Source organism: Dendrobates tinctorius, unplaced genomic scaffold (genome assembly GCF_039654945.1).
Source record: "Dendrobates tinctorius isolate UK_male_01 unplaced genomic scaffold, ASM3965494v1 ptg000043l, whole genome shotgun sequence".
Classification (NCBI taxonomy): domain Eukaryota; kingdom Metazoa; phylum Chordata; class Amphibia; order Anura; family Dendrobatidae; genus Dendrobates; species Dendrobates tinctorius.
The window spans coordinates 38,474,010-38,495,286 of NW_027361711.1; positions in this window are offsets into that span (position 1 = coordinate 38,474,010).

A 21,277-nucleotide genomic window follows, 5' to 3' on the forward strand; every position below is an offset into this window, starting at 1 on the left:
ATGAGGTAATAGCTTTGGAACACTTCAACATATCCCACTGATTCTGAGGTTTTTTTTTCATGGCATATTATACTTCATGATAGTGGTAAAATTTCTTCGAGATGACTTGAGGGTATTTGTGAAATAAGCCGGAAATTTGGCAGAAATGTATCAATTTTCAAACTTCAAGTTCTATGCCCTTAAATCAGAAAGATATGTCACACAAAATAGTTAATAAATAACATTTCCCATATGTCTTCTTTACTTCAGCACAATTTTTGAAACAAAATTTTTAAGGGTAGGAAGTTATAGGGGTTAAATGTTGAACAGCGGTTTCTCATTTTTCCAACAAAATTTACGAAACCGTTTTTTAAGGGACCACATTACATTTGAAGTGACTCTGAGGGGTCTATATGACAGAAAATACCCAAAAGTGACACCATTCTAAAAACTGCACCCCTTAAGGTGCTTAAAACCACATTCATAACATTTATTAACCCTTCGGGTTCTTCACAGGAGTTTTTGGAATGTGGGAAAAAAATTAAAATTTAACTTTTTTTCACAAAAGTTTTACTTTAGATCCCCAGGTGCTTCAAAGAAGTTTATAACGTTGAGCCGTGAAAATAAAGAAATCACGCTTTCTCCACAAAAATGTTATTTTAGCCATAATTTTCTTATTTTCATAAGGGTAACAGGATAAATTGGACATTACATTTCTTTGTGCATTTTCTCCTGAGTACACTGTTACCCCATATGTGGGGGAATACTACTTTTCAGGCATACTGCAAAGCTCAGAAGGGAAGAGGCGCCATATTGGAGGTCAGATTTTGCTGGAATAGTTCGAGGGTGCCATTTCACATTGGCAGAGCCCCTGAGGTGCCAGAACAACAGAAACCCCCTATATGTGAACTCATTTTACAAACTGCAACACACCCTATTTAATTCATATTGCTGTCATATTGACACTACATGTGCCTCACAGAACTTTATACCATTGAGCAGTGAAGAAAGAATAATTTACTTTTTTACCACTAAAATGTTGTTTTAGCCTTAAGTTTTTAATTTTTCTAAGGGCTAATAGGAGAATTTTTTACAACAAACGGAGGTCCATTTTTTCCTGAGTGCGCCAATACGCTATATGTAATCAGGAAATACTTTTCGGGTACAGTGCAAAGCTCAGAAGGGAAGGGGTGCCATATTATAGTGCAGATTTTACTGATATGGTTTGCAGGAGCCATGACTCAGTGAGAGAGCCCCTGAGATACCAGCACAGCAGATGCCCTAATAAGTGACACCACTTTACAAACTACACCTCTCAACGAATTCATCTAGGGGTGCAGTGATCATATTGACACCAAGGGTGTGTCACAGAATTTTGTACCTTTGTGCAGTGAAGAAAAAATAATTACAATTTTACCACCAACATTTTGTTTTAGCCCCAGATTTTGCAGTTTCACACAAGAAATGGGAAAAATGGCACCATAATTTGTCTCACAATTTCTATGAAACGTGGCAAAACCTCATATGTGGCTGTACAGTTCTGCTTAGCCACACGGTGAGACTTGGAAGAGACGGAGCGCTATTTGCCTTCGGAGCGTAGATTTTCCTAGGTTAATTTGAAAATTGCAAACTACTGTTGTAGTGACCAGTACGCCATAGTGATCAGTATATTCTAGTCACCAGTACGTTGTAGTGACCAGTACCTTATAGTGACTAGTTCTTATTTCCAGCTCATGCTTCTGAAGACACACCTGTAAATTAGGCAGGCTCACATCACTACAGAAATGCCAAACATGTGGACGCTATATGTGGATTAGGCACACTGGGGCTCAGAAAGGAGGGGGGAGCATTTGGATTTGGGAGCGGAGAATTTGCTGAATTTCTTTTGGGAGGTGATGAGCCATTTCGCTTTTCCAGATCCTTTGTACTACCAGCTATGTGGAAGTCCCCTATATTTCCGTTAACAGATGACAGACCTGAGTGGGGATTTGCTTTTTTTGCGGATTGAGTTGAAGCTTTTATTAGGAACATTTTACATAAAGTTTGGGATCACACTTATCCTACGCTCTACACTGAGCACTTACATTGGGGTTTCCATCTAAATCTCTGAGTGACGTGATTCAGATGAAACCCCTGAGCGATCCATTCACTATAATCAGGCAGCAGAGTTACTCTGGACTCGTCTGGCCTTTGTTCAGGGGTGTCCTTCTTTTCAGGAGTACACAAAACTGTGGCCGACTTCACTTTTATGCACACCTAAAAAGACGGACACTGCCGGATCATAGGCCAGACAGTGTCCTCAGTGCCTCTATCTGCCTCATCATTGGGAATCTTCTGCCAGGGGTTCCATCTGAATAACATATTTCAGAGATTTACATGGAAACCCCAGTGTAAGCGTATAGCGCAGAGTGCAGGATTAATGTGCGCTGAGCCTATCAACAATCTTTGGGATGCAGAATGAACAAATCAAAGGTGAAGAATTGGTTTCATTTATTCTTTACTCCGTTCCACCAGACTGGTGCGATGACAACGATACCAGATTTATATAGGTTTTTTTTATGTTTGGCTGCTGTCACACTCTAAATATGCTTTTTATTGCAAAAATTAGTTTTTACATCCCCATATTTAGACAGCTATAATTTCTCCATATTTTAGCCCACATAGTCATGTGACGGCTTCTTTTTTGCGGGACGAGTTGACCATTTTATTGGTGCCATTTTCAGGCACTGTTTTATTTTTCCACTGATGGAGCTGTTTGATGGCTTGTTTTTGGCTGAATAAAATGACATTTTCAGCGGTACCATGTTTATTTATATTTGTCTTTTTTATCACGTTTTATTCCTAATTTTATTAGGCGGTATAACGATAAAGTATTGTTTTTTGCCTTATTTTTATATTTTTTCATTTTTTCACTTTTTTAACTTATTTTAACTTTTTTATTTTGTCCTACTATAGGACTTTTTTACTTTTTTCAGGCTGTTTGCTTGTATAGCATCCCTATGCTATGCTAGCTGTCAGCGCTGTGCTGACAAACTTGCTTCATCATGCTCTGAGCATGATCAATCAATCTTGCTAGCTCTGGTGACCCAGATGTTGTCATGACAACGTTTGCAATGATAGGGACCCCGCGATGACTTTGTGGGGTCTCCAGTCCTAGAGCAGAGGGGCTTTCTTCCTTCTGCCTGCTCCTGAAATGCTGTGATTGAACTCGAGGGGTAAAAGTGCCAGGAGCGGTGCAGTACCACTCCTGGAAATGATTGCCTGGTGTCAGCTGTCAGAATCAGCTGACACCCAGTGGCAATCACATGCGCACAATGTCTGTGCATGCAAAATCACCTAGACGTATCCATAAATCACAGGTCAGTAAGTACCAGGCCAACTGGACGTATTGTAGGGTCGGTGGGCCGGACTGGGGGGTGGTCCCTCTGTATACCGCGCAGTAACATACAGACACAATATGAGGCAGGTTTCGGGTACAACAGGTCCAAGTTTATTCTCTTGCCGTCCGCCTGACGGTTTCCGAAGTACACCGTACTGCAATTCACTTCACTTCACTTATCGGCCCTCCGTTTCCAGGGCCGCTTCCCGCACACCATACTTTATACCGGGGATGTACATATATGCACCGTCCCCCTCTTCACTTTTTGACGCTCCTGTCAGATCCGTCACTGTGGCCACCTTAGGCCTGTAAACCAACAGTACTTTTACTGAACAGTCGTCTCTCCCTCAGTACGGTATGGTTTACCTCAGTGCCTTTTTTATACTGCGGTACTCTTGTGTCAGGACCACACCCCCTGACTTTCTCTCTCCTCAGTCCCCCTGGTTTGGTTTTCCTCACAGTGCACAAACTGTCGTAGTCCTCCTGTCACTGGAGCTCCCCCTGGGGACTGGAACCCTCCTGTCAAATTTATATCATTCCCGGTTCCCTGTAACTCCGCCCCTCTTGACCAACGGTTTCCTAAGCCCTAAGCTGATGTCAAGTCCTTTGCTCTCATTCCTCCCTGCCCTCTAATGGTCAACCCAAGGTTCTGCACGTCCACTACACTTTCTCAGCTGTTTCCCCACTGTAGTAACTGACACCTGTCTAAACTGTGCAAACCTTCCTTACTCTATTCTGACAAGTCTGTCCATCCGTCAGGTCACCTTCCCTACACTACCATTCCTTTGTCTATTGTTGTCCTCGACAATCGTAATCCCTGCCTTCGCCGTTCTGAAGCTTCACCTACACTCTGTTGTCGGACCAGTTGTTGGGCCAAACCCACTACCCGCGGGGGGGCCGAACCATACTGGGAGCACCATGCTATGAGCAGCCTACTGCTACTCACCAGCGCGCGTGCCACATGACAAAATCTTTCAAATTGGGCTAGGTACACCCATATTCTCTCTAAAGCGTGTACCTTCCCCTACTCTCCCCTTCTATCACCTTCCACTGTCCAGTACGCCATGATCGAGGCCTCACACCTACCAGATCATTTCCGGCGTCCACCTTCCTCCTTCAGGGGTGTCGGGGACTTGACCTAGGACGGCTGTCTTTCTCACGTCTTCCATCTCTTTTACCTTTCTTTCAGTTACATGTAATGGCCGGCATCTCGGTCTCCCAGACCTTCTCCACACTGATGAGGGGCAAATACCCCGAAACAGCTGTCTGTGGATGGATACCATGTTTTGGCATAGGTGGTTTCCTTCATTGGAGACTGCCCTTCCCGAGGTTGTTCCTTCCCGGTGAAAGACCTGGTTAGTCATTGCTTGCGTTAAGAAACATGTGATGGTGTCTCCGCGGCTTCTGTTTTTGCATGTTTAACATATTTCCCATAAGGGATGGGGCAGTGCTCTAAAATCACTGCGTTGAGAAACACGTGATGGTGTCTCCGCAGTGTCGGATGTTGATCTCCATGAGGTCAATCATCCTCTTTTTCATAGTCTTCTACTAGGCATTGCTCCTACTAGCCAGTTTCCTACTCCACACTGATGAGGGGCAAATACCCCGAAACAGCTGTCTATGGATGGATACCATGTTTTGGCATAGGTGGTTTCCTTCATTGGAGACTGCCCTTCCCGTGGTTGTTCCTTCCCGGTGAAAGACCTGGCTAGTCATTGCTTGCGTTGAGAAACATGTGATGGTGTCTCCGCGGCTTCTGTTTTTGCATCTTCTCCACACATAGACCCCTTTCGGATCTCACACTTCCCTTTGGTCCCTCAGACCTTCCCTTACCCGGACCTGTTGCATTTAATTGTGTATATTATACAACAAAACAACTTTACAATATCACAAGTACCCCATTTTTTATGTTTTTTTCATTTTCCTTTGCTTTTAAAACCAACATATAACAACAAAACATTGCATATTTCCCCCCCCCCGTTCCTTGGACATGGACACTCCCTCGTTTCTTTGTGTCCTGGCTCTGTCAGGTAAACATATCTACGTATACTTTCCTAGAAAAGGTGCACAGAACGGAGAAGGAAAGAAAAAGAAAATAAAAACAACAGATAAACAACAAAAGAAAATTTCCTCTACATACAACTGTCCTTATAACCTGCACAACGGTGCTACGTACGCCTGACAGTTCATTCCGCCTCCTAGCGTTCAGTCGTGATGGGCTCCACAGCCGTGGAGCTCCTAGAATACCGAGGGTGTCCACACAAGTCCTCTTTACGGGGGTTCACATCTTTCAGGCTCCGCCAGTATGGCCACCGCATAATAACCGCGGGGACAGTACTCTTTGTAGTAAGACACATAGTCTCCTTCTTTCAGAGCCCGGCCGTGACGAATGGAAGCCACATTTTCGTAAACTTTCTCGCCAGTCTCATCCCGAATAAAGCCATATCCTGGAGCGATGTTGGTATACACCAGTCGTCCCTTAGATCTTTTAGCCGTTATCCCAGCCTCTCCCCCTGCTTGGAGCAGGTTCCATATCTCCCGCTCCCGGGCCTTCTTCTTCCTTATAACCTCTGCGACCCAAACAGAGGGCACACTACAGGCTCGGGAGTCTGGTGGGTGGGACTCCACCGAAGAAGAGTGCGGGACAGAGGCGGCCAATGATGTTAGCGGCCCAGCAGCCGCTGGGACCGGGTGGTGAGGAGAAGCAGCCGTGTTCCCGGAAGATTGGGCCACAAGGCCTGTCAAACAGGCCGCAGCCGGTTCCAGCACCAGCACAGCAGCCACGGCCACAGGGTAGGCCGCACCTGCAATTTCATCCGGAGCCGGGGCAGCGGCCGCCTTTGAAGATGCGGTCGCTAGCGGCAGAGGGGATGCAACAGTGTCTTCTACGGTCAGGTTCCGCACCGGCGCCACCGGGCGTAGCGCCACCGGGCGGAGTGGTTCGGGACCAGGAGCGGAGGCCTTGCTCAGTTCTGCGTATATAGTAGGGCCCTCCTTGGCCGGGCTCTCGGGGACACAGGATGCCGTGCGCTATGACCGAATGGTAGGGGCCGCTTGCGGAGCCACTGTTGGGGCTGGGGGAACTCTCACCTTCCCCGGCTTCGTGGCTTCCGTCTCCTCATCACGCGGCTCCTCCCGCAGTCTCCGCTCTTCATCCCGCCTTCCGGCGGGGCTAGCCATCAGGGTCAGGGGCTCCGCAGGGAGGCTCTCCGCTGGTAACTTAGGTGGCCGCTCCCGGTGGTTCTGCACAGGCTCCGCTCCTTCACTCAACATCCAGCTGCCTGCCCATGGCCCTGAGGGGAACGTTTCCTGGCGTGACTCGACCTCCCAGCGCCACCGCCATTCTAGGCGCCTGATGCCCCGACATCCACAGCGTCTCATATCGTCCGATGGGCAGCACTCGAATGGCGCCAGACAGCCGCAGCACAACTTTTTCCCTGTGCCACTCCCTCTGCTGGGTGGGGCGATGGCAGACCTTTCCACCCACTTGTCAGGGTCCAGTACGTGGGAGCACCGGCATCCTGGTACATATCACTGGCTCCAGGGGTACATAGGAGGGGGTCCCAGTCCATTGGGAACAACAGCAAACACCTGGAACTCTCCTCTGCGCTGAAGCAGCACCGCCATCTTGCACCAGTCCAGGTGTCTCCCCGGATCTCCTGCTGGCGACGCAGATACGCCACAGCGCTCCCAATTTGTAATCCACAGGTGGGTAATTTGTATTCCACAGGTGTTTGTAATCCAAGCAGTGTAGTCCAAATCTTTCTCCATTCTTTAGGGCAGGCCTGCCGCAGAAGATGACGTATTAGCGGCGGCGATCCTGCCGACTACGCCAAGTGTAGGGTCTGTGGGCCGGACTGGGGGTTGGTCCCTCTGTATACCGTGCAGTAACGTACAGACACAATATGAGGCAGGTTTCGGGTGCAACAGGTCCAAGTTTATTCTCTTGCCATCCGCCTGACGGCCTCCGAAGTACACCGCACTGCAATTCACTTATCGGCCCTCCGTTTCCAGGGCCGCTTCCCGCACACCGTACTTTACACCGGGGACGTAGATATACGCACCGTCCCCCTCTTCACTCTTCGACGCTCCTGTCAGATCCGTCACTGTGGCTGCCTAAGGCCCATAAACCAACAGTACTTTTACTGAACAGTCGTCTCTCCCTCAGTACTGTATGCTTTACCTCAGTGCCTCGTCTATACCGCGGTACTCTTGTGTCAGGACCACCCCCCTGACTTTCTCTCTCCTCAGTCCCCCTGGTTTGGTTTTCCTCACTGTGCACAAACTGTCGTAGTCCTCCTGTCACTGGAGCTCCCCCTGGGGACTGGAACTTTCTGGAACCCTCCTGTCAAATTTATATCATTCCCGGTTCCCTGTAACTCCGCCCCCCATTACCAACGGTTTCCTAAGCCCTAAGCTGATGTCAAGCCCTTTGCTCACACTCCTCCCTGCCCTCTAATGGTCAACCCAAGGTACTGCACGTCCACTACACTTTCTCAGCTGTTTCCCCACTGTAGTAACTGACACCTGTCTAAACTGTGCAAACCTTCCTTTATCTATTCTGACAAGTCTGTCCGTCCATCAGGTCACCTTCCCTACACTATGAATAAGTCTAATGAGGGAAAAGGGTTAAGGGGCAATCACTTTTTCACACAGAACTCTGTGGGTTTGGATTTTCTTCCCTTAATAATGAAGAACTTCAAACACTTTTCCCACCACTGTATACAGCATAGTTTTGGTGTCTCCTATGTGGTGTATGCTGCTGAGCTCTGACTGCTTGATTTCTAGGATACGTGAGCAGTGATTAATTTTGCACCTTGAGGAGACCTGCAGTTTTGTCTGGGTTTAGTACAACTTACTACTGTGAGTTCTTTACAAAGCAAACTTATCACAAAGAGTCGACTGCTCTCCAGACCAACGCAAACTTAGAAAAACAGTTGTGAGGAACGTCATGAATACCATCGAATATTACAGTCGCACCATAGAGAAGCAGTTCCAGCCTTCACTTAGGGAGTGAGTTAACGAAATGTTTGACCAAATTTAGCAGGATTAGGCTGGAGTCACGCTAGAGAGGAATACGGACAAGTGCTATGCGAGAAAAAAATCCACTCAGACCACTGTTAATCTATGGGGCCGCTCCCATCACCGTTTTTTTTTCTTGGCCATGTTATAAGTGTGAGTGAAATCGCAGCAAGCTGCTATTTGCAGCGTATATCGGCCGAGTGTCGCCAATGCAAGTCAATGGGTGAGAGAAAAAATCGGACACAACACGGACCATCCGTGTGACTTGCGAGAAATACGCAAGCATTTTCCAGGTCACAGGAAATTGAATCATGCATTATCAGGAAGCTTTGGCATGCAAATTTCCCTGACAACCTCTAGAAAAATCCAGGAACACACCTCCACGGAGTCCAGCAGCATGGCCAGATGCATAGACGTGGAGATGCTCGTAGTTCTGGTTCAGGAGAGGCCAGAACTATGGGACCAACGTGACGCACATTATGCGGACTACGCACGTAAGGATGCAGCATGGTGGTGAATCTGCACCAAAAAGTTCCTCGACTTCCTCTGCACCAAAAAGACCTCGTGAGGCCCAGCCTTAAATTAGTAAGCACAATCATAAAAAAGTACTATTAAAAGTTCCACATGAGGTAACAAATGAACATAACATCCTCATTTGTAATATGTGGCCGATTTTAGACTTTACACATGCTAAGTAGCACTCCACATTACTCTGAAGCCTACATTTTGGAAGCCAAACACTGCGATTGAAAGCTAATACATTTCTTGTGTTACATTGCAGTCACTGATGTCACTAGACGGTGGCGCAGTTGCCGAGACCAGTACCGGCGGGAGCGACAGCAGCGGACCAGGAGTGGCGATGCAGCACCCCAAAAAAGAAAATACCTCTATTATGATAGACTGTATTTTCTTGCCCCCGTTATGGATCTCAGACCATAAGTGCATGCATGACACCACATTTTACACATGCTCTTATGGGCAAATCTTAATATGTTGTTTTTTTCTACTTTGTGCTTAAAAACAGAACTGAGTCAAACCTTACAGAGAGGGAGACAGCTTCAGACTCAGAGGTCAACATAGATCCAGTAGGGGAAGGGGAAGAAGTGGCTGGCCCATCTTTGGCGCCATCAAGCTGCACCCACCCACCACCACCAGCAGCACCTTCCGCCCCACAGAAGGCAAATCCAGAGGACAAGGACCTCGGCCACAGTAGTAGCACAACCTTGCCACTGGATACCTCTCCCCAGGCTGTTGTCATCTCATGCCGTGGCCGGTGCAGGAGGGAGCTTACCACCACAGGCAACAGGAGGCAAGTGGACGCTGGGGTGTTGGACTATCTTTCAAGGACTGTCAATGACGATGGGGAGGAAGCGTACACATGCAGTCTGGCATGGTACTTACGTCCCATTCCCCGTGAGGTGAGGCTGCGGGCCAGAGGGGCCATACAAATTCTCATTGATGCATGCACACCCCCAAACAATCCCAACCCGGTATTTATTTTCCTGGAAAGGTGACAAATGTCAACCAATAACCTACTGCAAATGCTAGGAATCCCAGAAGAGCAGGCTGCATCAGTTGCTGCGCAACCTCCCCCAAGTTTGCCAACATCTCAGCCACAGCCCGCCCAACCCAACATCCACCACAACATGTGCAATTTTATAAGCATACAGCACCTGCCCAATATGGCCACTTGAGTAGACCCACTGTTGGAGGCTGGTCCCAACATGGGTATGCTTGATATAGCCATATTGCGGGGTATGAACAAATGGGTTACGCTACTACCCAGGAGTACCAACAGCCATACCCTCCACCCCCTACTATGCTTCCCAACAGAGTCCTTCCTTTCTCCGGAGTCCTTGCTCAGCATAATCCATCCAACAGGGTGAAAGTCAAGTCAGGTTGGCCAACAAACAAGGCCTACCTCACATACTTGCCTTCCACCATCACCACCCCCAACCTACCAGAACTTGTAAGGTTAATTGTAAACCTCACATATTGTTTTGTTTTTTTTCTTTAATATAGGCCAGGTTTTGTTGGCCCAATGTCCCATATGATACAAATATAGTTGATTTATTAAAAAAAAATGTTTGAATTAAAACAAGTTAAAACAATATGAGTGTTTTGTGATGTTATGACGATATAGATGATGTGCTTATTTTCATACTGTACACATTATAAGGCCAACACAACACACACTTCAAAAATTAACATTACTTTATTTTGGTCTCTTAAAAGCAAAAAATTACAACATAGAAACAGCATTGTCTTGCAATGGCGTAGATCACTCTGGTGAAACAAAAAAGTTTGTAAACACATCCTGCACTTTAAGTCCAGAGGGCTGAGGACGTGGATGAAGTACATGTGTAGTAGCCATTCCATTATTTGCATATGCAACTTCACCATCATGTGAGGAACAGTCATGGATTCTGGTGAAGTTATCAAGTATCACACAGGCTTTAATAACCTCATTCACGTTTCCATCACTAAGTTGAATGGCTGACTGCAGTACTCACCATTTGGCACAGAGAATGCCAAAGGTACACTCCACAAGTCGTCGTGCGCGTGATAGGCGGACATTAAGGATTCTGCGCCGGTGGTCCAGGCCTCTACGTGGTTCGAGCCCCATGAAGTTGTGTGTTAATTGAAAGGCCTCATCAGCCACCATCACGTAAGGCAACGCTTCCATAGTAGACCCTGGTAGCTGCCGTGGGGAGGGAGGTCCAACTCATTTTTACGCAGCTGCAGACCCATAATGGAGTCTCCAGTTTTTCCATAGGCCCCAATATCTACAATTATAAACCTGTAGGCACTGTCAACCAGGGCCAACAGCACTACAGAAAAATACTGTTTATAATTATAATATTGGGACTCTGAGCTTGGAGGCTTACGCGCACGAATGTGCTTCCCATCCAGGGCTCCAATACAGTTTGGAAACTGACACGTTTCCTCAAACCCACAGGCTATCCACAGCCAGTCTTGTATTTTGGGCTCAGGCATGACCGATTGATGCAGTCGGGACCATATTTCAGAGCACGAACATAGAATGGACAATGTCTGAAATGGTGGATTTCCCAATTAAAAATTTTAGATGAAGAGCAGCATAGGAGAGCCCAGTGGAATGGAATCTATAAGGGAATATAAAAAAAAAATAATTACATATCCATGCTTAAAAAAAACAAACAGTTTAGGCCTTCCTAAAAGTTATGGGCAGCAGAAAAGAAGCCATGCCTTAATAAAATAAAACACAATTCATTGCCTTTGCTCCAAATCAAAGCAGCATTTAATGTCAAAGGCAAAATGTGAGACTAAAAAGAAGGTAATAGAAAGGAAAAAAACCACTACAACAAAAGGAATGGATGAGTGTATTTCACTAAAACACAAGTAAAATACATTATCAACATATAGGATGAATACATACCGTAATGTAAGTTAAAGGCACTCCTCTGCGGAAATACACTTGTGCATCTTGGTGTCCTTGAAGGTGATCCCAGGGCGCACTATCTCCATCAGAATGTCAACTGTGGGCATGCTCATCCAACAATACTGGTAGAACTTGTCAGGATGGCTGCGTAGAGGAGCATACAGATGGTGGAAATGGCCTTTAGTCAGCCGTCGCCTCAAAAGCGGATGTACCCACATTCGTCTCCGCCTCCTCGGATCCACAATCACTGGGTATGGCTCCCCAAAACATCAGGACAAAACCCAGTGAAAAAGCATTTGCTCTGTAGTGTTGAAAGTAAGTCTGTCTGACTTGTTTGACACAAAGCAGTAATACCACAACACAAGCACGGACTCTAATGCAAAGATTGGAGGGTGTCACCTGTTGTTGAGGCAATAAATAGGGTTGATGGTTATGATTTTAATTAATTTCAAGCCATGGATCCATTAAATGTCCAAGTGTGTGAGAAAATAACGGCATACACATGCCGTACAGATGTCACACAGATACTTAGATGCGAGGAAATCGCATCCTCACATTGCAAACGGATTACACACGGATCACCGTACGGAAAACATTGGTGCGTTTCTTGTCCGTCAAAATTTTTTAGACGTTAAGTGTGACTCCAGCCTTAACCGATATCAGGCTATTGCGCCTGCATGTTGCGGAGGCCCCAGCTCCGCAGTGTGAATACATCATAACACACTGCGGAGCAGGATCTGGGGCCTCCACAATGCGCAGGTGCAATAGCCTGATGTCAGTTCTCGGGCAGCGCGCACTGCGCATGCCCGAGAACACTAGTTACAGCGCTGGCGCCGGGATTCAAATCAAGAGGGGGCAACGACGCACGGGGCACCATGATGGACAGATCGTGGGCAGCGCTGAGGCCTCGGACAGGCATGATTGACGGATGGTAGGCGGCTGATACTGGAGGACACAACATACCTGTGAGACACATTACAGGTATGAGGAGCTAATTATAAAAGTCAATATTTTGGCATTACTGGGGGTCAGAAAAAGAAGAGTCACCTTCACAGAATGCAGCCTTAGTGCTGCTGAAGGTGGCTCTTTAACCGAAAAACGCCCTGGGGGGGTGACAGGTTCCCTTTAAGTTGATAATTTTATACGGCCGCGAATGATGTTCTAAATATCAAAATGGCCCTTGGCAGAAAAAAGGTTCCCGAACCCTGATTTAAAATATTTTCTGAAGTCAGATTCTCATGCAAATTCACTTCTGGCCCATAGATCTTAACAGCTCATGTACATATAAAAAAACATAAGATATCTCTGGAATAAGACATTGGAGCACAGATATCAAGGTACCATTGACATAGGTAGATTGATTCTCCTCCAGCAAAACACAGCAATACTTTTGTAAAGCTGAAGATTTTAAAGGGAGACTGTCAGCAGGATTGTGCTGAGTAACCTGCAGACACTGTCAGGTTGGCGTCATTATATTGATTAAAATGATACCTTAGTTGATGAAATATGCCTGGTGATTGTTGTGTGGTAGGGGGCCGGGCTTGGGGGGGGTGGACCACTGCTTACCAGACGAGACAAAGATGAGACGGAGACAGCTTCCACTTGTAACAGTTCCGGATTTATTTGTCGTCCTCCTGACGACCACCAAACACGCACCGCAGCTTCTTTACACCACTGTATCGCCAGGCCCGGGTACCTATTCTTCAGCTCCAGTCGCAGTAACGCACCTCGCGGATCTTTCACTTGGGGCTGTCCTAGACCAATCTACCCCCAGCGCTTCACCTGCTCGAGGTCGTCTTCTAATCGGTACCGCCAGGGGCCTCGTCTCTCTTGTGGTCCGTCGAGTCAGGGTCTCTCCCCTGGCTGCCTCTTCTCCTTGCCTGTCCTGCGGTCCGTCGGGTCAGGGCCACCCCCCTGACTGTCTCTACTTTGTCCATCCCCTGGCCGAGCTCTTCTCCCTTTCCAGTCTTCTTCTGAGCTCCTCCCGGGACTAGACTCTCCTGGAGCCCCGCCTACTTCTATTTATCCCCTCTCTCACAGGGGAATTTCCCACTCGGGCTCCTATCTCCCCGCCCCCCATGACTAAGCGTATCTGAGCCATAAGCTGTTGTTCAGTCCTACACTACTCTCCCCTGCCATCTTGTGGTCACTTTCCAGTACTACACCATTCTATCTTGCCTTTCCTAGTTGTCACCCTTCTATCCTGTCAATCTCCATCTCCCCTGTACAAACTGTCCCCTCCTACTGCCAGTCACGTCCGTCCGTCAAGTCACCTTCCCCACAGTTGTGTAATCTTTATTTTCAGTTTTGAGTTAATGATATGCTTGTGTTTCAGGGTGGACTGTGGGGGGTCTTCATGTGGTGCCCTGATTAGGTATTCACCTGTATGGCTTCTGACAGGTCACTGATCCTTGAGTGACCTACCCCCTATTTTACAAACTGAATATTATATGTATTGAAAAAAAAAAACACATTCAGCAGGCAGGCACCTGCCCGCATGATCGCATCTATAATATGCATTTAATTATTTTATTTGCTGATATAAATTTATTCAGAAAAAAAAAATTCTTTCTCAAAATGGCACTGGCCGTTATCGGCGATCCTATAGATGCTACTGCACAGGCGCCATCTTGCTAGAGGAAAAAAAATTGTACACCCACATGGTGCCGGCGGATCGTCGATCCATGCTACTGCGCTGGCGCAGCCGGCACAATTTTGAGACTTTTTTTTCTGAATAAATTTATATCAGCAAATAAAATAAATGCATATTATAGATGTAATCATGCTGACACACCTCGGGGCATTGGACAGTCAGCACTAGCTATACAGTGAGTGCACTTTAATCACCCCATCTCTACTTTACTGACATTGCCCCAGCGCCTCCCAATGACTGGAAGCGAGTGCCTGCAGGGACAAATGAAACTTTATTTCATCCTTGCAGTCACACTTCTATATAGGCCGGGGTCGCACTTGCATAATGTGATGCGAGAATGTCACGCGAGTCTCTTGCATCAATACCCAGCACTACCGCCGGCACTCGGACCGGAGTGTGGGGCTGCATGTATTTCCGGTCCGAGTGCCAGTGGCAGTGCCGGGTATTGATGCACGAGACTTGCGCTAGTTCCTTGCATCACACTCGCCAGTGTGACCTCGGCCTTAGACTGTGCCACATGTTTAAATTGAACCTGTCATCACGATTATGCATGTTAAAGTAATGGCATAGCCTGCCAAAATAGTGCTGTTCGCATCCTTGTTCATGTTTAATCAGCATTTGAAATTTGGGTTTCATATTATTTTGGTGCATAGGTTTTGGCTTACAAATAATGATGTAAAATACTGACCAAATACTGAATGTGTGCACGTGGCCTTATTCACCTCCCAACTTGTTATTAATTCTACTTTACCCCTGACATATGTTATGGATCAGACTTGCATTGCTGACTCAGTCTTCTATTGCAGTTCTTCTTCCTCTTCTCACCTGATGCTGTTCACCCCTACTTGCTTGACCACTCAGTCAATCTCTTCACCAATACCAATCATCATCGCCATCTGGACTGAGCTAAATTCATTTACATACATAAACAGATCTTTAGGCCGGGATCACACATGCGAGAAACACAGTTGAGTCTCTCATGTTAATACCCGGCACTGCCGCCAGCACACAGGAGCGGAGCGTGCGGCTGCATGTACTGCTATGCGGCTGCACACTCCGATCCGAGTGCCAGCGGCAGTGCCGGGTATTAACATGCAAGACTCGGCTGTGTTTCTTGCATGTGTGATCCCGGCGGGGGGAGCGCCGCTGATCGCGGCCGGGTGTCAGCTGATTATCACATCTTACACCTGGCACTATGTGTCAGGGGCAGTCACAGACCACCCTTGGCACGTTAACCCCTGGCACACTGAGATCAAACACGATCGCAGTGTACCGGGGATTTAGAGAAGCATCGGCAGAGAGAGGACTCCCTCCGTGCTTCCAAGCGACCCCTAGCACAGCGCGATGTGCTGTGCTGCTCTGGGGGCCTCCTTCTCTGCAGGTCCCAGGATCCAATATGGCCGTGGAGGCCTTTGCTGATCTGACACAGCGCTGTGTGATGTGTCAGATCAGCGATCTGACACATGACAGTGATGTCCCCCCTGGGACAATGTAATAAAGTTAAAAAAAAAAAAAAGTGTAAAAATAATTTATAAAAAAAAAATCGCTAAATAAATAAATAAATAAAAAATATTCCCTAATAAATTCATTTTTTGGAAATTAAAAAAAAAACAATAAAAGTACAAATATTTAGTATTGCCGCATCCGTAACGACCCGCCCTATACAACTGTCCCATTAGTTAACCCCTTTAGCGAACCCCTTAAAAAATAAAAATAAAAAACAAAGCTAAAAAATAATGCTTTAATATCATACTGCCAAACAAAAAGTGCAATAACGCGGGATCAAAAAGATGGATATAAATAACCATGGTACCGCTGAAAATGTCATCTTGACCTGCAAAAAACGAGCTGCCATACAGCATCATCAGCGAAAAAATAATAAAGTTATAGCTCACAGAATAAAGCGATGCAAAAATAATTATTTTTTATATAAAATTGTTTTCATTGCATAAAAGCGCCAAAACATAAAAAAAGACATAAATGAGGTATCGCTAGAGTTGAGCGAAACGGGTTGAAAAATTTCAAAAGTCGCCGACTTTTGGCAAAGTCGGGTTTCATGAAACGAAACCCGACCCTAGGATGAGGTCGGCCACGAGGTCGGCGACTTAAGCGCCAAAGTCGCGTTTCAAAAGTTTGTTTGGTGCTCTTTTTCAGCCAATCAGGATCCACGGACACTGTGGGCAACGTGATGACATAGGCAGGGGTCACCACCATCTTTCAGAAGGGCATGCAAGTGATTGGCTTGCTTTGGTGGGCGTCACAGGGGGTATAAAAGGGCGTGCACGCCGACCGCCATGTTACTCATGCTGATCTCAGAATAGGGAGAGCTGCTGCTGCTGAATGATTTTGTAGGGAGAGCATTAGGCAGGGAAGAAGACACCAAAAACTGCTTCTGCTGCTAGCGATTTTGCCTGTACAACACACCAGTCACTGTGTGTGCAGTGCAAGTGGAGGCTATATTTTGCTGGATCAGCGGTGTTGGTTGTTAGGCTGCCTTCTAAGGCTTCCTGATGGCTGCATTGCTGTTTACCCACTGCTCTGCAAACTGCTTTTTTAAAAGCAATCCCAATTTTTTTTTTGTCCTGGTGAGGTACTGAGCGTGCATTTTTTCACACCATACAGCGGTGCACACTCCTCACACAGTACCGTGTAACGGCTGTTATCACAGCCACAGTGAAGCTATCTGTGTGTCACTCTGTAAGAAAAAGTCGAGGACATGTTCCGTTCTTACAGACCTGCACCTTCTAGTTTTGTCTAGTTTTCAAACAGTTAAATATATTTGCTGTTTGATCACATTCAAAATTATAGAGAGACAGCGTGTGTCAGTCCGTATACTTAAAAAACACGGAGCTTGACAATTTTACATACACCGGACAGCCGTGTACGTGCACGCTCCTCTCTCAGTACCGTGTAACGGCTGTTATCACGGCCACAGTGAAGATATCTGTGTGTCGCTCTGTAAGGATAAGTCGAGGACTTGTTCCGTTCTTACAGATCTACACTCTAGGGAGATTCCTATTCTGCCCAATTCTATATACACCTTGTAGTTTGTCATACACTAGCCAATTTCTGCCTGTGACATAGCACTGTGATATTCAGTGGGCCTCACACAATCCAAAAGTGTCCAGTGTCCACAAGTGTGTGCAGAAATTCAAAATCTCCATTATCCTCTAGTGACATTTTTCACACCTGCGACATCAAGCCTGTCACATAGCGCTGTGATATTCAGTGGGCCTCACACAATCCAAAAGTGTCCAGTGTCCACAAGTGTGTGCAGAAATTCAAAATCTCCGTTATCCTCTAGTGACATTTTTCACACCTGCGACATCAAGCCTGTGACATAGCGCTGTGATATTCAGTGGGCCTCACACAATCCAAAAGTGTCCAGTGTCCACAAGTGTGTGCAGAAATTCAAAATCACCGTTATCCTCTAGTGACATTTTTCACACCTGCGACATCGAGCCTGTCACATAGCGCTGTGATATTCAGTGGGCCTCACACAATCCAAAAGTGTCCAGTGTCCACAAGTGTGTGCAGAAATTCAAAATCTCCGTTATCCTCTAGTGACATTTTTCACACCTGCAACATCGAGCCTGTCACATAGCGCTGTGATATTCAGTGGGCCTCACGCAATCCAAAAGTGTCCAGTGTCCACAAGTGTGTGCAGAAATTCAAAATCTCCGTTATCCTCTAGTGACATTTTTCACACCTGCGACATCGAGCCTGTGACATAGCGCTGTGATATTCAGTGGGCCTCACACAATCCAAAAGTGTCCAGTGTCCACAAGTGTGTGCAGAAATTCAAAATCTCCGTTATCCTCTAGTGACATTTTTCACACCTGCGACATCGAGCCTGTCACATAGCGCTGTGATATTCAGTGGGCCTCACACAATCCAAAAGTGTCCAGTGTCCACAAGTGTGTGCAGAAATTCAAAATCTCCTTTATCCTCTAGTGACATTTTTCACACCTGCGACATCGAGCCTGTCACATAGCGCTGTGATATTCAGTGGGCCTCACACAATCCAAAAGTGTCCAGTGTCCACAAGTGTGTGCAGAAACTCAAAATCTCCGTTATCCTCTAGTGACATTTTTCACACCTGCGACATTGAGCCTGTCACATAGCGCTGTGATATTCAGTGGGCCTCACACAAACCAAAAGTGTCCAGTGTCCACAAGTGTGTGCAGAAATTCAAAATCTCCGTTATCCTCTAGTGACATTTTTCACACCTGCGACAACGAGCCTGTCACATAGCGCTGTGATATTCAGTAGGCCTCACACAATCCAAAAGTGTCCAGTGTCCACAAGTGTGTGCAGAAATTCGAAATCTCCCCTGTCCTATAGACACCTTGTACCTTGTTTTACATTACTATATAGTTTGTTGGATTTTGCCTACATTTCTACCAAAAATGAGGAAGGCTGGTGGAAGAGGCCGTGGAACTGGGTGGGGGTTGGCAGCTGGTAATGATGGTGTTGGTTGGATCTGATGGTAGTGGCAAAAGCAAAAAAGGACCGAATGCAGGAGGTGTTGAGCCTGCGTCATCGTCTGGCTCCACAAGGCCTCGAAGGCTTAGTTTTCTAGGAGTTGGCAAACCGCTTTTAAAGCCAGAGCTTCAGGAAAAAGTTTTGTCTTACATTGCTGACTCAGCCTCCAGCTCTATCGCCTCCTCTTCTGAAGTTGTAAAAAATAAAAGCACTGAGTCGTCATTGGAGGCTCATGTTCATGAACCACACCTTTCCTTGTGTCCTTCACCCCAACCAAGATTGAAGGATGACGCAGGCCATACTACTGATTACTCCATGGAGCTGTTTTCACATACCATGCCTGGATTATCAAGTGAAATGGTGAATTACCCAGGCCAAGATGAATCTGACATGGAGTGCACTGATGCACAGCCACTGATAGATGATTCTGCTGGTACATTCACTCAGAGCACTACATTGTCCTCGCAGTGTACAGAGCCAGATTCTGACCCTGATGAGACTCAGGTGCCCCTTCCCGCACACTATACCACCATACACGGTGACACAGAGGAAGGTGCACATGACATTGAAGAGGAGGTGATGGATGACCCAGTTGTTTACCCAGATTGTCATCCATTGGGGGAAGAGGGTGCTGCTTCCAATAGCTCAGATGAGGAGGAGGAGCATCCACAGCAGACATCGACATCGCAACAGCTGTTATCTGGCAGGCCCGGAGCACTCCAAAGACAGGTTCCAAAAATCAAAAGAGTTGCTGGACAGCTTGTCCAGAGGGTCAAAATATCACAGCGTGCTAGGCCGCAAAATGTCTGCCAAAGTAGGAAGAGTGCAGTGTGGCACTTTTTTGAACAAAATCCTCATGATCAGGCCAAGGTTATCTGTAAGAAGTGCGCAAAGACCTTTAGCCGAGGGAAAAATCTGAAAAATTTGAATACCAGTTGCATGCTTAGACATTTAACCAGCATGCACTTGCAAGCGTGGACACAACACCAAACCTCAAGTACCACATGTGCAACTGATCACAAAGAAGGTAGTCAGCAACGCTACATTGTTTCCCCCACTGTAAGCCCACCGGTTAGCGCAGCAGCAAATGTTGAGGTGTCGTTGCAAGGCCACAGCAGTCAGGGAATCCCACTGTTATATCAACGAAAGACTGAATCTAGGCCATCAGAAAGAACACCAACTCCATCATCATCATCAACCCTCTCTCAGTCCGCCCTGTCCACCGCTACTTCCACCATATGCAGCTCTCAAGTCCAGCTCACCCTCCCAGACACTATGAGTAGGTCAAGAAAGTACTCAGTCTCTCATCCGCGTACACTGGGTTTGAACGCCCACATTGCCAAACTAATCTCATTAGAGATGATGCCCTATCGGTTGGTGGAAAGCGCAGCTTTCCGCGAACTCATGGCCTATGCAGTACCACGCTATGACCTACCCAGTCACCACTTCTTCTCTCGCAAAGCCATCCCAGCCCTCCACCTTCATGTGAAAGACCGCATTGTCCATGCACTCAAGCAGTCAGTGAGTGGAAAGGTGCACCTCACAACTGATGCATGGTCCAGTCGGCATGGCCAGGGCCATTACGTGTCCATCACTGCGCACTGGGTTAATGTGGTGGATGCAGGGTCCACAGGGGACAGCGGTGGTGGGACAGTGCTGCCTAGCCCATGGTATAGGAAACAGTTGGCTGTAGGCGTTCGACCCTCCTCCTCCTCCTCCACCTCCTCCAGAAGCGAAAGCTCGTCCACAGAGCGCAGTCGTACGGGCACTCCATCTGCTGCTGCCACTGTTGCACACGAGGTGTCCCCCTATCGAGCAGCTAGTGGAAAGCATCAGCAGGCTGTGTTGCAGATGATGTGTTTGGGCGACAGACACACTGCCGAGGTGCTGGCCGAGTACTGTCAGCGACAAACTGAGTCATGGCTGGGCAGTGTACATCTTGAGGCAGGCAAGGTAGTTAGTGATAACGGCCGTAATTTTGTGGCAGCCATAGCCCTTTCAAAACTCAGCCACATACCTTGCTTGGCTCACACCTTGAACCTGGTGGTGCAGTGCTTCCTCAATAATTATCCGGAGTTAACAGCCCTGCTCCAGAAGGTGCGAAGACTGTGCGCGCACATCTGCCGGTCGCCTGTACACTCCATTCGTATGCAGAAGCTGCAGCGATTGCTCCACCTTCCCAACCACCGCATCATTATCGACATTGCAACAAGGTGGAACTCCACCCTGCACATGGTTGAGCGGCTGTGCGAGCAGAGGCAGGCCATAATGCATTTGTGGGAGGATACATGGCCAGGCACTTTGAGAGCAGACATGGAGTTGACAGGTGTGCAGTGGT